The sequence below is a fragment of the Somniosus microcephalus genome, chromosome 3 (assembly GCF_052327205.1).
Source record: "Somniosus microcephalus isolate GS21.2 chromosome 3, FLI_Smic_1.0, whole genome shotgun sequence".
In the NCBI taxonomy this organism is placed as follows: Eukaryota; Metazoa; Chordata; class Chondrichthyes; order Squaliformes; family Somniosidae; genus Somniosus; species Somniosus microcephalus.
Genome location: NC_140989.1, coordinates 356,891,961 through 356,910,104, shown reverse-complemented (window position 1 = coordinate 356,910,104; position 18,144 = coordinate 356,891,961). Strand labels below are relative to the sequence as shown.

The window sequence follows — 18,144 nt, the reverse complement described above, 5'->3', positions numbered from 1 at the left end:
GACAGAACCAAAGTATGTATTTAACTGGTCTGCCATTTCTTTGTTCCCCATTATAAATTCCCCTGATTCTGACTGCAAGGGACCTATGCTTGACTTCACCAATCTTTTTCTCTTCACATATCTATAGAAGCTTTTACAGTCAGCTTTTATGTTCCCTGCAAGCTTACTCTCATACTCTATTTCCCCCCTCTTAATTAATCCCTTTGTCCTCCTTTGCTGAATCCTAAACTGCTCCCAATCCTCAGGTTTACTGCTTTTTCTGGCCAATTTATATGTCCTCTCCTTGGATCTTATGCTATCCCTAATTTCCCTTGTTAGGCACGGTTGAGTCACCTTTTTTGTTTTATTTTTATGCCAAACGGTGATGAACAAATTCTGTAGTTCATCCATGCGATCTTTAAATGTTTGCCATTGCCTATCCACCGTCAACCCTTTGAGTAACATTCCCCAATCAATCCTACCCAACTCGCGCCTCATACCATCATCGTTTCCTTTATTTAAATTCAGGATCTTAGTCTCTGAGTCAAATACTTCACTCTCCGTCTTAATGAAGAATTCTATCATATTATGATCACTCCGCCCCAAGGGGCCTCGCACAACAAGATTGCTAATTATTCCTTTCTCATTGCATAATACCCAGTCTAAGATGGCCTGATCTCTAGTTGGTTCCTCGACCTATTGGTCCAGGAAACCATCCCGTATACACTCCAGGAATTCCTCCTCCACAGTATTATTACTAATTTGGTTAGCCCAATCTATATGTAGATTAAAGTCACCCATGATAACTGCGGTGCCCTTATTGCACGTATCTCTAATTTCCCATTTAATGCCATCCCCAACCTTCACATTATTATTTGGGGGTCTGTATACAACTCCCACTAACGTTTTCTGCCCCTTGGTATTTCTCAGCTCTACCCATACAGATTCCACATCATCAGAACTAATATCCTTCCTTACTATTGTGTTAATCTCCTCTTTAACCAGCAATGCTACCCCGCCTCCTTTTCCTTTTTGCCTGTCTTTCCTGAATATTGAATACCCCTGGATGTTGAGTTCCCAGCCTTGGTCACCCTGGAGCCATGTTTCCGTAATCCCAATCATATCATATCCGTTTACATCTATTTGCGCAGCTAATTCATCCATCCTATTACGAATGCTCCTTGCATTAAGACACAAGGTTCACCATACTGATTCCTGGGATGGGGGTATTGTCCTATAAACATAGAAGATAGGAGTAGGCCATTCGGCCCCTCAAGCCTGCTTCGCCATTCAATGCGAGCATGGCTGATCATCCAAATTCAGTACCCGGTCCCTGCTTTCTCCCCAAACCCCTTGATCCCTTTAGCCTTAAGAAATATATCCAACTCCTTCTTGAATATATTTAATGTATTGGCTTCTACTGCCTTCTGTGGTAGAGAATCCCACAGGTTCACCACTCTCTGGGTGAAGAAATTCCTCATTTCTGTCCTAAATGGCTTACCCCTTATCCTTAGACCGTGACCCCTGGTTCTGGACTCCCCGACCATCGGGAACATCCTTCCAGCATCTAGTCTGTCTAGTCCTGTTAGAATTTTATAAGTTTCGATGAGATCCCCTCTCATTCTTCTAAACTCCAGCGAGTACAAGCCCAATCGATCCAATCTCTCCTCATACGTCATTCCTGCCATCCCAGGTATCAGCCTGGTGAATCTTCGCTGAACTCCTTCCATGGCAAGAACATCCTTCCTCAGATAAGGCAACCAAAACTGCACACAGTACTCAAGATGTGGTCTCACCAAGGCCCTGTACAACTGCAGCAAGACATCCTTGTTCCTGTACTCGAACCCTCTTGCTATGAAGGCCAACATACCATTTGCCTTCTTAACCGCCTGCTGCACCTGCATGCTTACCTTCAGCGATCGGTGCACAAGGACACCCAGGTCTCGTTGCACTTCCCCTTCTCCCAATCTATTGCCATTGAGATAATAATCTGCCTTCCTATTTTTACTACCAAAGTGGATAACCTCACATTTATCCACGTTATATTGCATCTGCTATGCTTCTGCCCAATCATAAGAGATTGAGTAGACTGGGCTTATATTCTCTAGGGTTTAGAAGAATGAAAGGTGATCTCATTGAAACATACAAAATTCTTACAGGGCTTGACAGGGTAGATGTAGGGAGGATGTTTCCCCTGGCTGGGGAGTCTAGAACCAGGGGTCACAGTCTCAGAATGTTAGAATAAAAAAAAGAATTTGCACTTGTAAAGCGACTCCAGGATGTCCCAAAGCTCTTTACAGCCAATTAAATACTTTTGAAGTGCAGTCACTGTTGTAATGTAGGAAATGCAAAAAGCAATTTGCAGACATCAAGGTCCCACAAACAGCAACATGATAATGACCAGATCATCTGTTTTAGTAATGTTGGGATAAGGGATAAATATTGGCCAGGATACCAGGGAGAACTCACCTGCTCGTCTTCAAATAGCACCACGGGATCTTTTATGTCCACCTGAGAGAGCAGACGGGGCCTTGGTTTAACGTCTCATCGGAAAGAAGGCACTTCCGACAGTGGAGCACTCCCTCAGTACCGCACTGGGGCCTGTCAGCCTAGATTTTGTGTTCAAGTCTCTGGAGTGGGCCTTGAACACCCCTCCCAACATTATGACGCACAGGCGAGAGTGCTACCGCTACGCCACGGCTGGCACCTGAATCGTTTACTAAGTCAGAAGGCCCGAGGTTTAACGGTGTTTTGGTATCTTATCTCAGCCATGGCAGTGGACGGGGCCCTACAATTAGTGTCAGCACCCCCTGCGTACAGATAGGCAAAGCAACCAGGATTCCTGCTCCTGATGGTTATTCAGTGACCTGTGATTGGAATTTGTACGTATGCGGATGCTAAGGCGGGAAAGATCCGGCTTGGCTCTGATGCCCCTTCTCCACCTCATCCCACTAGACTCTCACAAGAAAGATCTTCGCTTAAATATGCCCATCAATGCTCATGTAATTGTGTAACCACATGCAGAATCCTTTCCAAGCACTGGAAAAATACAGAGAAAATAAAACTGTGGCTGATTCCAGGAAAAATTCTAATCTCTTACTGACTCCTTAAGCACAGCCCCTCTGACAACATAGCACTCACTGAGTACTAGTGGGCAGCACTCTCGCCTGTGAGTCAGAAGGTTGTGGGTTCAAGTCCCAATCTTGAGACGTGAACACAAAAATCTAGGCTGACTCTCCAGGGCACTACTGAGGGAGCGCTGCACTGTCGGAGGTGCCATGTTTCAGAGGAGATGTTAAACCGAAACCCCGTCTACCCTCTCGGATGGAGGTAAAGATCCCATGGAACTATTTTGAATAAGAGCAGGGGAGTCCTCTCCAGTGATATAACAGATTATCTGGTCCAGAGGTGGAGCAGGGGCATCAGAGCCAAGCCGGATCTTCTCCTGCCTTAACATTTAGGACTGAGATGAGGAGCAATCTCTTCACTCAGAGGGTGGTGAATCTTTGGAATTCTCTACCACAGAGGGCTGTGGAGGCTCAGTCGTTGAGTATATTCAAGACAGGTATCGATAGATTTTTGAATATAAAGGGAATCAAGGGATATGGGGATAGTGCAGGAAAGTGGAGTTGAAGTAGATGATCAGCCAGGATCTTATTGAATGGCGAAGCAGGCTCGAGAGGCCAAATAGCCTCCTCCTGCTCCTATTTCTTATGTTCTTATACTCCTGGAGCTTGCCTCTTCGGGAATCTGTAAGAAATTAGAATTTTTCCTGAAATCAGCCAGTTTTATTTTCTCTGTATTTTTCCAGTGTTTGGAAAAGATTCTGCATGTGGTTACACAATTATATGAGCATTGATGGACATATTTAAGCGATGATCTTTCTTGTGAGAGTCTAGTGGGAGGAGGGGGGGAGAAGGGGCATCAGAGCCAAGCCAGATCTTGCCCGCCTTAACATCCGCATATGAACAAATTCCAATCACAGGTCACTGAATAACCATCAGGAGCAGGAATCCTGGTTGCTTTGCCTAGCTGTACGCAGGGGGTGCTGACACTAATTGTAGGGCTCCGTCCACTGCCATGACTGAGATAAGTTACCAAAGCACCGTTAAACCTCGGGCCTTCTGACTTAGTAAACGATTCAGGTGCCAGCCGTGGTGCAACGGTAGCACTCTCGCCTGTGCGTCATAATGTTGGGAGGGGTTCAAGGCCCACTCCAGAGACTTGAACACAAAATCTAGGCTGACAGGCCCCAGTGCGGCACTGAGGGAATGCTGCACTGTCGGAAGTGCCTTCTTTCCAATGAGACGTTAAACCGAGGTCCCATCTGCTCTCTCAGGTGGACATAAAAGATCCCGTGGTGCTATTTGAAGAGCAGGGGGAGTTCTCCCTGGTATCCTGGCCAATATTTATTCGTTATCCCAACATCACTAAAACAGATGATCTGGTAATTATCATGTTGCTGTTTGTGGGAACTTGATGCCCGCAAATTGCCGGTCACATTTCCTACATTACGGTGACTGCACTTCAAAAGTATTTAATTGGCTGTAAAACGCTTTGGGATGTCCTGAGGTCGCTTTGCAAGTGCAAATTCTTTCTTTCTTTCCAGCATTTTCCAATCTCGCTTTAAACGCCCATAATGTACAGCAGAGTATAAGCCCTTTCAACACACCACCAAGATGCCACCTTGGCAAATGGGCCATTCCACAATCCCAGTGGTTACAGCGGTAGATACTTGTGGAACAGTCACCATGTATTTTGTTTACTAGTGTCTCCAATGCATTGACATCTTCAGTGGCCCCACCATTAATCACCCTTCATCTACTGCCATTCGTAGCCTCGCCATCTCCTCTAACGACGTGTGTCCGCTACTACAACTTCCATTTATACAGCGCCTTAAAATGTCCCAAGGCACTTCATAGGTGTGTTATTGGATTTGACCCCAAGCCCCATAAGGATATACTAGGACAGGTGACCAAATACTCAGTCAAATAGGTAGATTTTAAGGAGGTTGTTAAAGGACGAGAGGCGGAGAGGTTTAGGGAGGGAAATCCAGAGCCGAGGGCCTCGGCAGCTTAAGGCACGGCCACCCATGGTGCAGCGATGAAAATGTGGGACGTGCAAGAGGCCAGAACTGGAGGAGCCCAGAGATCTCGGAGGGTGGTAGGGCTGGAGGAGGTCGCAGAGCTAGGGAGACAAGGAGGAGTTAAGCTCAGTTGCTCGCGAGTCTGGGTCAGACGGTTGTCCCATGATTTCCTCGGAGCTGCTCCCACTCTCTGCAGTAATTTTCACGATAGTGCAGCACAAACCCCGTTTACACTTCTGGCGAGGCTACGATGGGCCGAAGGGCCTCTTTCTGTGCTATATAACTCTATGACTCTGTTTTATCACTGGAGAGAACTCCCCTGCTCTTATTCAAAATAGTTTTATTTTCTCTGTATTGTTCCAGTGCTTGGAAAGGATTCTGCATGTGGTTACACAATTACGTGAGCATTGATGGGCATATTTAAGCGATGATCTTTCCTGTGAGAGTCTAGTGGGGGGAGGAGAAGGGGCATCAGAGCCAAGCCGGATTGCTCCGGCATTAACATCCGCATACGTACAAATTCCAATCACAGGTCACTAAATAACCATCAGGAGCGCACCGTTAAACCTCGGGCCTTCTGACTTGGTAAACTATTCAGGTATCAGCCGTGGCACAGTGGTAGCACTCTCGCCTGTGTGTCATAATGTTTGGGGGGGGGGGGGTGTGAACACAAAATCTAGGCCGACAGGCCCCAGTGCAGCACTGAGGGAGTGCTGCACTGTCGGAAGTGCCTTCTTTCTGATGAGACGTTAAACCGAGGCCCCGTCTGCTCTCAGGTGAACGTAAAAGATCCCGTGGTGCTATTTGAAGAGGAGCATGGGTATTCTCCCTGGTATCCTGGCCAATATTTATCCCTTATCCCAACATCACTAAAACAGACTATCTGGTCATTATCACATTGTGGGAGCTTGCTGTGCACAAATTGACTGCCACATTTGCTATATTACAACAGTGATACACTTCAAATATACTTCATTGCCTGTAAAGCGCTTTGGGACATCCTGAGGCGCTATATAAATGCAAGTCTTTCGTTCTATATGAACCCAACGCCGAGCACCGAGTTTGAAGCTATGGCCCGGAATTTCTTCGGAGGTGCTCCCGCTCCGCTGTTGTAGCATCGCTCGTGTTGCAAATGAGGTTTGTGCTTCACTTTGGGGGAAGTTATGGCAGCTGAGCGGGGAGTTGTATCCAAGAAAATATAGTCCCAGTATGAACATTCCAGGCAAACAGCCCCCTCTCGAACTGGCTTGCTCATCAAAGCATGGAAAAGTTCTTTCCAAACTGGACTCGGTCCCATAACTGACTCAGACATTGTGTAAAGGAAAAGTTCCACAGGGAAATGAGACATAAGTTAGTCAATGTTGTGATGTGCACACTGATAATATTCTGAGCTCTTGGAACATTGAAGGGACACCCGCTAAGGATAAACTTTTTTTTTTCCCCCCCCTTTTCCCACTCTTAACATAGCATGTAAAGTGCCTCATCTTTGCATTTTGCACTGATCACTTGTCTGGTCTGCTGCCTTAAATCCTCAGAATGCTAACAGGCTAAAGAGTGAACTTGCACTCGAATTCCAGTTGTCCCATGTGGGACAATTACAGATGAATTAACACTTGCTGGAGATTTATTTGTTCCCATTTAATTCGGATTCAGTAAATTAAGTAGATTAACAAAATAACAGCAAAGCATCCAAGTGAATTGCCCCCCATTTCCATTAATTTTACAGGATAAATCTCGAGCCAACTGTACAACTTCCAATAATGGACACTTGAGCTTTGATTCATGATGGAAGCCCACCCGCTGCAGCGAGAAGACTTCAAAAGAATCTCTAGGCTACGTTCCAACCAATATTTATCCTTCAACCACCATCAAAGCACATTATCTGGTCATTCATCTGCTTAGCAATTGTGGGACCTTGCTTAAGCAAATTAGCTTCCCCATTTGCCTACATCAAATTAGCTTCCCCATTTGCCTGAATCTTATCCCATCAGACTGGGCTTGAGTCTTCTGCGAGGCATGAGATTGGGTGGTCTCAACTCATTTTAGTGGGACTAATCCCATGTACAAAACTGGTCTCGTTGGGCATTAAAATGACAATGCAAAATCCGTCGCATTGATGTAGCAGGAAGCGCTCGAGTGTGGGACTGAGGCATATTATTGGGGAGAAATAGAGACGACTTTACTCTGCACCATGCTATAGCTGACCTGGGAGTGCTTGATGCTGACAGAATACGCAAAGCGGAAGGTCTTACACTCCCCAGAAGGAACAATCACTGCGATGAATGCAAAAAGTAATGATGCATGCTGTACAATGGGTTTAATAGTAAAGATTCTAGAGCAGCATTTCTGTAGTAAGTTATTTATCGTATTAATGCTTTTAACACAAGGTTTCTCAAAAAAAAACTTCAATAGAAAACAATCTTTACAGAAGATATTTTCACTTGATGTAATGTAAATCTCATTTCTAATATTCAGTAGTTCACACACAGATGCATTGCTTTCGGCGAAGTAGTCATTATAATCCAGAGTGGCATTTTGAAGTACAATTATGGCAGAATGTCCATTGTGCAACACCCTTTATGAATAATGCTCTAAGTAGTTATTTTGCCACATTTAAAAAAAAAAATTTTCCCTATGAATGAAAGTGCAGAAGAAAATTGGTTAGGTTTGAAAGGGAAACTAGTCCCGTAGGACAGAGGCATCCAAACTGCAACCTGTGGGTCACCTGCAGCCTCCAGGTCCCCGGCAGGTCAGGCCCTGTTTGTGCTAGTGTTTCTTACTCTGGTTGGACCGGTTTGAATTTCGTGGGCCTTTTGGGGGGGGGGGGGGGGGGGGCGTTGTGCTGTTGCCTCATTGGTGGATGTCAGCAGCTTGAGATATATGTAAATTATAATGGGAGTGTTGATTTAAACTTCATTCATGGTCTGGTGTGGCTCCATGGCACATAACTGTGCGGCTCACTGAGATTAAGGTTCGACACCCCTGGGAACAGTTTGAAGCAAGTGCTTCTGTAAAGTTATAGTAATATAGAATGGATGAAGCACCCATACCCCATTGAAAAATATAGCAATGTGAACACAAATCCATCCCAATGTAGAACAAAGAGATTAAATAAATAAACAAGATGTTGAAGATTATAGACATCCAATGCATGATGCACTAATTATATCCAGTATATACGATATTAAAAAATGAAATTATATATGTTCCAAGCAGTGGGTGGAAAAATAATGATATAGTTTGACTCACCAAACAATGTTATACAAAAATGATTCTTTAGAGAAGTCCTGACTAGTTTCCCAGGCGCTCTGCATCACTGGAATTAAGGAATAGCTTTCGAGTGAATGGGCATTGGGGGGGCAGGGGAGCCGTGCCAGATGAGGGCATCGCCCCAGGTAATGAGAACCCAAACCATCGCAGTAAATTCCTCGCTACATTCATACAATCAATAGGCAACACATTTACAGATTAAATGAACCCAAAATTAGTAGTACTCGGTCTATATTTAAAATAGAAATCCTACCAAACTTCTGATTAGGTGACAGCCCTGGTACCACATCTCATGCAAAGATCAAAAACAAAATTAGCAGACAATTTGGTTATAACACATTGTGGAATGGCATTAGGCACACTGTGGTAAATAACTTTAAGGCTTCGTAACAAAAAAGATTATAGTTATAAAACACTTTTTGTTTGTAATTTTGTCTCAAAATATATTAGGCCCATATATGCTTAAAATTATACAAAACCCTCATTAGTTTGAGGAATTGGAGTGTACAAAATATTCTTCTGAAAAAATCTTTGGTCCAATATAATTTATACAGGTACAGTAAATCAGTGTCGTCACCAGCCTTATTTAGGATACTAATAGGGAATCGCATCACAGCCAATATGCTCAAGTGCACAGTACTCTTATTTCATCACCTCAAATTGCGACAACCAGCACTAAGCCAGAGTGTTATAAATTCCAAACGCTCCCTTCAGACACAATCCAATTTTGAAAGAGCAAAGTCTGTAACTACAATTCTTGTTTCGCTGAAGTAGAAATTGAATGAAATCTTTCATGCTCCCATTATTACACCTTACCCAGTGGCAACACTGGCAAATGGTCAATCAGGTTACAAGTGCTTTGATTTTTGCAGTTCCCAATAGGAGGGACAAGTGAGCACATACTGATCTCTCAACCCCACTCGCCCTCCTTTATATCTGCATCCAGCGCTGCTCTCCAGTAGACACCAGGGAGGAGCGGAGGCGGTAAATTGCTCAGCAATTCATCAAGGCTCATGAAAAAGGAGGTCCATGCTGCAGGCTGATCAAGGCAAGTCTGCCCTATTCTCTTTCCTAACACAACCTGGTTGGTTGGGGGGAGGGGGGGGGGGGGGGGGGGGGTGTTGCTCGGTGCTTCATTGGCTGTAATTTTATACTGCCTTGTGTTTATGATGCACTGTCCTCTCGTTTAGAGTTTATTGAATCAAAAGTACTCAATAAAACTAGGCTGCAATAGCACGAATGGACAGGAGTCACAGGGCAAATCAAACGCTTCAATTAAAACTGCATTCACTCCACTTTCAGGCTACAAAGTTAATTGTCCATTTGACATTAAAAAGGGAAGAATGAGGGAAGAGCTTCAAAACACTGTCCATTAATCCCTATAGAATTGGTGGCACTAAAGTCTTCCCTTCTTTGCGTCACCTATCGCTCCCCAAATGTCAAAGACAAACTCGTCCGGGAATGCAAAGTCTCCGAGAGCTTCGTCAAGCGCCACCGCAAATTCATCGGGATTTTTCTTGTCCTTTCCGACCTCAACCATGGTCGCAGCTGAAGAGAAAGAAAGAAACCAGGTTTTAACAACAACTTGCAGTTTATACAGCGCCTTCAACACAGTAAAAGGTCCCATGCAGCTTCCCAGGATGTCGGTTCCCTCAACACCTGATGCAGGCTCAGTCCGGCGGCTATGTCCTTCAGGGCTCAGCCAGTGGTGGTACCAGCGAGCCACTCTTGGTGGTGGGCATTGATGAAGTCCCCTCGCCCAGAGTACATTCAGTGCCATTGCTTCCCTCAGAGCGCCCTCCAAGTGAAACTCAAGATGGAGAAATATTGTTTTGCTGGTTGGGGGAGGGGCAGTAGCTGATGATCAGCAGGAGGCTTGCTCTATAGGGTTTGACCTGATGCCATCCAACTTCAATGTTAGAGCTCCCAGAACCACCTGACTGTGCCCCCACCTCTGGAGGGTCTATCCTGCCAGTGGGATACAACATATCCAGGGATGGTTATGGAGTCTGGGTTGCTGGCTGATGGATATGATTAGTGAGGCTGTTACAGAAACAGAATCTGCCGTGAACACACAAGTCAGTCGCACGAGAACGTTGCCTCTTAATAGCCTCTGAAGTGGCCAAGCAAATCATTTGTGTGTAAACAATCACTACAGACTTCAAAAATAAGGGAGACAAAGAAACTCAAGACGGAGACACATCACATCAGAAAGACTTCAGGCAATCTCAGCCCAGTCGACCTTGCAAAGTCCTCACCAACATCTGGGGACAGGTGCTCAAGTTGACAGACTAGTCAAGCAATATCTCAAAATAAATAAAAAGCAAAATACTTCAAAAGGGTCTGCACCCTAATGTTAGACAGTTCAAAATGCTCTTTAGCTAACCCAAGTTTGGAAGCAGAAAATCTGTACTGTTGGATGCTTTTCACATATGAAGTGGACGTAGTGTGAAAATTTCACACTCGCACCCTGAAATCCTAGTGAAAAAGTAGTGCCGCGAGTTTGGAAACACATTTCGCAGGTAGCCACGAGGAAGAGAGAGAAGCACTGTGGTTAATTAGAGTTCTATAGACCCAAATACCACGTTTGTTATGAAAAATACCAAGAAACTCACCTAGCTCTGTGTCCCTTATACCCATATAACTTTCCAATAGGTCATCCACTTTACGGATTGCCTTTTCTTCAAATTCGGTGGGCTGTTGATAAAGAAGTTATTTCAAGAATAAAAATCAATTGACCACGGACTGCGAGACAATCAACAAATTTACCACACACACCAAAGAAATAGATCCTCACATTATACATTGCTTCAAAAAAAAAACAAAGACTGCATTTATATAGCGCCTTTCATGACAACCCAAACTTCTGAAGTGGAGTCACCGTTGTTGCTGAGTTTCCTACATTACGAGTTCCCACAAACAGCAATGAAATAAATGTCCTGATAATCTTGGGGGGAGGGGGCTTTAAAGTCTTGGTTGAGGGATCAATGTTGGCCAGGCACCGGGGAGAATTACACAGAATGTACAGCACAGAAACAGGCCACTCAGTCCAACTGGTCCATTATGCTCCGCACAAGCCTCCTCCCACCCCTCTTCAACTAATGAGCATTAACCTTCTATTCCTTTCTCCATGTGTTTATCCAGCTTCTCCTTCGACCTCATGCAGAACTCCCCAGTTCTTCTTTGAATAGTGCCGTGGGATCTTGTATGTACAACCGAGAGGGCAGACAGGGACTCGGTTTAACGTCTCATCTGAATGACTGCACTTCCGATTGTGCAGCGCTCCCTCGGTGCTGCACTGGGAGTGTCAGCCTAGATTATGTGCTCAAGTCTCCAGAGCTCGGCTTGAACCCACCACCTTCCGACTCGAGAGGGGCGAGTGCTACCAACTGAGCCACAGCCGACAGATAAAACAAACCTAGATAATCATGGCTACACACCAAGAACTCCCAATAGAATCCTGAACCAGCAATGCAGTGTAGTGTCTAAAGCTACCTTTGGAGAGCGAGAACCACATTTAGAGATACAATTTTGGACACGTTTTAGCCTTCTTTTATTGACCATTTATCCCGAACAGAAAAAATCTGGAAAGAAGGGGGTTACTTTTAAGTAGATTTTAAAGCATAGTGGATTCACACAAGTTAAAAGGATTTTGAAACAGAATGCTGCAGGCAGTCAGGCAGCACAGGCTGGAGTGGGGGAGAGAATAGTCAGAAATCATTTTATTTAAGACAGACAACCTACTGGTGTGGGAAGAGGTAGTGTTCATTGTTTTTTTTATTATTACACCAAGATCTGTTGTACTGATTGAACGAAGTGAATCTGATAACTGTTCTATGCATTCACTCGCTGTGAAATAGAATAGCTTAACGATTTGTATCAAGCCTCACCTCACCAAGTCTTTCTAGGCCTGCCTTCAGGGAGACTGAACTGGTACACATACAAGAAACACGTGGAATTGTGCAACACAAGAGGCCATTTGGCCCATTGTGCAGAGCATTCCAGATCATCACAACTCGGTGTAAAAAATAAAAAATAAAAATTCTCCCCTCTGGGTCTTTTGTCAAATACAGGAAACTCTCGTTTAAACGGCACCTAAATATCCGGAATTCTCTATTAACTGGCAAAATTCTCACTCCGAAAACAACACCTCAGTAACCGGCAATGTTGCTGAGTCCGAGTCCGAGTCTCCCGCGGTGGCCGAGTTAGTCAGTGGGGGTAGTTCTCCAAACTGCCACTACTCGGCTTCTTGGCGCTGTCGGGAGTCTGAACACCTCAATACCCCTGTAACAGGAGTCTGACTCCCGCGCTGCCGGTAATCTCTTCTGATCCGCCATTTTACAGGGGTACTGTGTCTCCCCCACGCTGCTGGTAGTCATTGCATTGCATTACCCTCAACTGGCAGTACTGTACTTAATCAAGCATCTTCCACCATCCATTTAACACAACATTCTGTAGGTGAGTACCCAATTACTGTATACTGCACATTTCTTGATTTTTTTAATTTTTCTGTTAAAAATAGCCTCGGTAGATAACCCTCTGTCATCCGGAATTTTTGATCAACTGGCAACACGCCGGTCCCGTCGGTGCCGGATACCAAAGAGTTTCCTGTATCTTAAATCTGTGTCCTCTGGTTACCGACCCTCCTGCCAGTGGAAACAATTTCTCCTTATTTACACTATGAAAACCCTTCATGATTTTGAACGCCTCTTAAATCTCCCCTTAATCGTCTCTGCTCTGAGGAGAATAATCCCAGCTTCTTTAGTCGCTCCACATCACTGAAGTCCCTCATCCCTGGTACCATTCTAGTAAATCTCCTCTGCACCCTCTCCAAGGCCTTCACATCTTTCCTAAAAAGAGTGGTGGCAAGAATTGGAGACAATAGTCTGTATTCTCCTTGTGAAATGTACTTGGAGAATGTACAGGGGAGTGGCGTACTCTGGATGACCCTCAGCCTATCCAGGGGGTGGGCAGTACAGAGCACTTGGTGCGTTCCGTTTCCTGCTCACTGGGTCATCCTGAAGGTGGGATTGCAGGAGTGAAGCTGGAGTTTATTGGAATAGGTGCACCACGCTGTGACGTTGATGCGATGCTTCACGTGCTGGATATCAACCTGTTGAAACTTTTTCTGCAGCTGGGTCAAATAAATAAAACTATTTGTTTAAAAACACATTGCAGAAGCATCTGGCTCAAAGTGGATCACTATTAACAGGTTTCAAGCTAAACAATTTAAAATTACACGTTAGAACTGCAAACTGGGCTTCCCCCCACCCCCACAAAGAAATTTAGTGTATTCCTAAAATAGTAAAATATTTGACCCAGAGGTGAGTTTCCGACCCCATATCCTCTCCATCACCAAGACCGCTTACTTCTACCTCCATAACATTGCCCATCTCCGCCCCTGCCTAAGCTCATCTGCTGCCGAAACCTTCATCACCTCTGGACTTGATTATTCCAATGTTCTCCTGGCCCGCCTCCCACCTGGCACTCTCTGTAAACTTGAGTTCATCCAAAACTCTGCTGCCTGTATCCTAACTCGCACCAAGTCCCGTTCACCCATCATCCCTGACCCACACTGGCTCCTGGTCCGGCAACACCTCGATGTTAAAATTCTAGTTTGAAAATCCCTCCATGGATTCACCCCTCCCTATCTCTGCAACCTCCTCCAGTCCTACAACCCTTCGAGATCTCTGCACGCCACCAATTCCGGCCTCTTGCGCATCCCCAACTTTCTTTGTTCCATCATTGGCGGCCGTGCCTTCAGCTGCCTAGACCCCAAGTTTTGGAATTCCCTCTCTACCTCTCCCTCCTCCTTTAAGACACTCCTTAAAATCCAGCTCTTTGACCAAGCTTCTGATCACCTGTCCCAGTATCTCATGTGGCTCAGTGGCAAATTTTGTGCGATAATCGCTCCTGTGAAGCAGCTTGGGATGTTTTACCATGTTGAAGGCACTATATAAATGCACGTTGTTGTTGTTGCTAATTTAGCGCACTATTTCCACAGGTTCAGGTATCAGACACAAACCAAACAGAAATTAGCTGAAGTATAATTGCATTGAAACAGAAATCTTAACAGATAGAAATTTATAGGCAGAAACTGGGTGGTTTGACGCTGGCACCTGGATTGAAATCCAGCCAGTCTGATGGGACTCATACAATGACATTGAATTTACAGCACAGAAACAGGCTATTCGCCCTTGCTGGTCTTCATGCTCCACACGAGCCTCCTCCCACTCTGCAACCACCCCCCCCCCCCCGTATCCCTCTATATCCTTTTTCATGTATGTATCAAGCCTCCCCTTAAATGCATCAATGCTAATCTGCTTCAACCACTCCATGTGGCAACAAGTTCCACATTCTCACCACCCTCTTTGTAAAGAAATTCTTCTTCAATTCTTTATTTGATCCGTTAGTGGCGATCTTATATTTACACCGCCTCATTCTGGAATCATTCACAAGTGGAATAAAAGGGACAGTGGCAGCATGGATACGAACTTGGCTAAGTGACATGAAACAGAGCAGTGGTGAACAGTTGTTTTTCGGATTGGAGGAAGGTATACAGTGGTGTTCCCTGGGGGTCGGTTCTAGGACCACTGCTTTTCTTGATATATATTAATGACTTGGACGTGGGTGTACAGGGCACAATTTCAAAATTTGCAGATGAGACAAAACTTGGAAGTATAGTGAACAGTGAGGAGGATAGGGATAGACTTCAAGAGGACATAGACAGGCTGGTGGAATGGGCAGACACATGGCAGATGAAATTTAATGCGAAGTGATACAGGTTCGAATCCGGCCTCGGGTGACTGTCTGTGTGGAGTTTGCACATTCTCCCCGTGTTTGCGTGGGTTTCCTCCGGGTGCTCCGGTTTCCTCCCACAGTCCAAAGATGTGCGGGTTAGGTTGATTGGCTATGATAAATTGACCCTTAGTGTTAGGGGGATTAAATACGTGGGGTTACGGGGATAGGGTGGGATATGTGTTGGTGTAGGGGTTACCAGGGATCGGGTGGGATATGTGTGCGGTGCAGGCTCGATGGGCCGAAATGGCCTCTATCTGCACTGTGGGGTTTCTGTGATTTTGGTAGAAAGAATGAAGAGAGGAAATATAAACTAAAGGGTACAATCCTAAAGGGGGTGCATGAACAGAGACACCTAGGGGTATATGTGCACAAATCATTAAAGGTGGCAGGGCAGATTGAGAAAGTAGTTAAAAAGGCTCACAGGATCCTGGGCTTCATGAATAGAGGTATAGAGTACAAAAGCAAAGAAGTTATGATGAATCTCAATAAGACACTGGTTCGGCCTCAACTGGAGTATTGTGTCCAATTCTGGACACCGCAATTTAGGAAGGATGTGAAGGCCTTAGAGGGTGCAGGAAAGATTTACGAGAATGATTCCAGGGATGAGGGACTTCAGTTACGTGGATAGACTGGAGAAGCTGGGGTTGTTCTCCTTAGAGCAGAGAAGATTGAGAGGAGATTAGAGGTGTTCAAAATCACGATGGGTCTAGACAGAGTAGATAGAGAGAAACTGTTCCCATTGGCAGAAGGGTCAAGAACCAGAGGACACAGATTTAAGGTGATTGGCAAAAGAACCAAATGCGACATAAGAAAAAACATTTTTTACACGAGTGATTAAGATCTGGAATGCACTGCCTGAAAGCGTGGTGGAGGCAGACTCAATCAAGGCTTTCAAAAGGGAATTGGATAAGTATGTGAAAGAAAATAATTTGCAGGGCTCTGGGGAAAGGGCAGGGGAGTGGGACTAGCTGAAGTGCTCTTGCAGAGAGCCGGCACGGGCTTGACAGGCCGAATGGCCTCCTACTGCGCTGTAACCATTCTCTGATTCGATGAAACAGTTTCTACACATCCACCCTACCGAAACCTTCATAATTTTAAAGCGATCCATCAAGTTTCCTCTTGGGTCCTCTCTTTACCACAGAAACTGTGTTCTTACTGGAAATGAGGCTAAACCACAAGACTGTCCCCTACTCAGTACTAATCGACAATCCTCTGAGGTGACCGAGGTGAGAAACGGGAAAAAAACAAGTACCACACTGATGCAGCATCGGGCGCTCGTCCGAGGTTCAGGCTGAGCCACATTATTGGGGCAGAGCAGAGGGAGCTTTACTCCGCATTTGCCTGCGCCATCCACAACCTGGGAGTGCTTAATGCAGTGCTAAGAGTTCCATTCTCCAGTATATAAAAAAACCACTTAAAACTTTTGTTTAAATGAAATGGATTTGAACCTCAATATTTAAACCATGTTCAGGAGCTCATGTCATTCTGTAGCACTTACCAATTGTTCAACAGTTGCAGGTCCCTTTGAACGCAATCGTAGTGTACCTCTCCCTGTGCCAAGCTTGCCGTCACCACCAGGTTTTCCACCTCGTGACCTTGGCTCAATCGCTTCTAACAAAGAAAAAAAAAATCAACACTTATTTAAAATGTCTCCAAATTTCACAAAACAGTTAAATACAATTCTCAGTACAAGTCACATTTTCCAAATAAATTACAGCTTTCCGATAGGGCACAACTCTTCATTCATCTTCCCTTCATGTCCTCTACGATGTTATACATAGAAAAACAAAAAAACATAGAAGATAGGAGCAGGAGTAGGCCATTCGGCCCCTCGAGCCTGCTCCGCCATTCAATGCGATCATGGCTGATCATCCAAATTCAGTACCCAGTCCCTGCTTTCTCCCCATACCCCTGGATCCCTTTAGCCTTAAGAAATATATCCAACTCCTTCTTGAATATATTTAATGAATTGGCCTCAACTGCCTTCTGTGGTAGAGAATTCCATAGGTTCACCACTCTCTGGGTGAAGCAATTCCTCCTCACCTCTGTCCCAAATGGCATACCCTTTATCCTTAGACTGTGACCCCTGGTTCTGGACTCCCCGGCCATCGGGAACATCCTTCCTGCATTTAGTCTGTCCAGTCCTGTCAGAATTTTATAAGTTTCAATGAGAGCCCCTCTCATTCTTCTAAACTCCAGCGAGTACAAGCCCAATCAACCCAATCTCTCCTCATACGTCATACCTGCCATCCCAGGTATCAGCCTGGTGTATCTTCGCTGAACTCCTTCCATGGCAAGAACATCCTTCCTCAGATAAGGCGACCAAAACTGCACACAATACTCCAGGTGTGGTCTCACCAAGGCCCTGTACAACTGCAGCAAGATATCCTTGTTCCTGTACTCAAAGCCTCTCGCTACGAAGGCCAACATACCATTTGCCTTCTTAACCACCTGCTGCACCTGCATGCTTACCTTCAGCGACTGGTGCACAAGGACACCCAGGTCTCGTTGCACTTCCCCTTCGCCCAATCTATTGCCATTCAGATAATAATCTGCCTTCCTGTTTTTGCCACCAAAGTGGATAACCTCACATTTATCCACATTATATTGCATCTGCCATGCTTCTGCCCAATCACCCATCCTGGAGTTTCTCGGCATCCTCCTCACAGCATACACGCCCACCCAGCTTTGTGTCGTCTGCAAACTTGGAGATATTACATCTAGTTCCCTCATCTAGATCATTAATATATATTGTGACTAGCTGGGGTCCAAGGACCGATCCCTGCGGTACCCCACTAGTCACTGCCTGCCACTCGGAAAAAGACCCATTTATTCCAACTCTTTGCTTTCTGTCTGCCAACCAGTTCTCTATCCAAGTCAATACCTTGCCCCCAATCCCATGTGCTTTAACTTTGCACGCTAATCTCTTATGCGGGACCTTATCGAAAGCCTTCTGAAAGTCCAAATACACCACATCCACTGGTTCTCCCTTATCTATTTTACCAGAA

General features: G+C 45.1%; 1 long non-coding RNA gene across 1 annotated transcript; it reads right to left on the bottom strand.

The window, feature by feature from the left end:
* Nucleotides 1-7,365: 7,365 nt before the first annotated feature.
* LOC147122375 (uncharacterized) lies at nt 7,366-16,930 on the bottom strand. The gene is made up of 3 exons (XR_015077742.1): nt 16,635-16,930; nt 10,951-11,032; nt 7,366-9,883 (listed from the first exon to the last, which is right to left on the bottom strand). It is a non-coding gene; the product is annotated as an uncharacterized LOC147122375 (long non-coding RNA).
* Between the last annotated feature and the right edge of the window lie 1,214 nt (nt 16,931-18,144).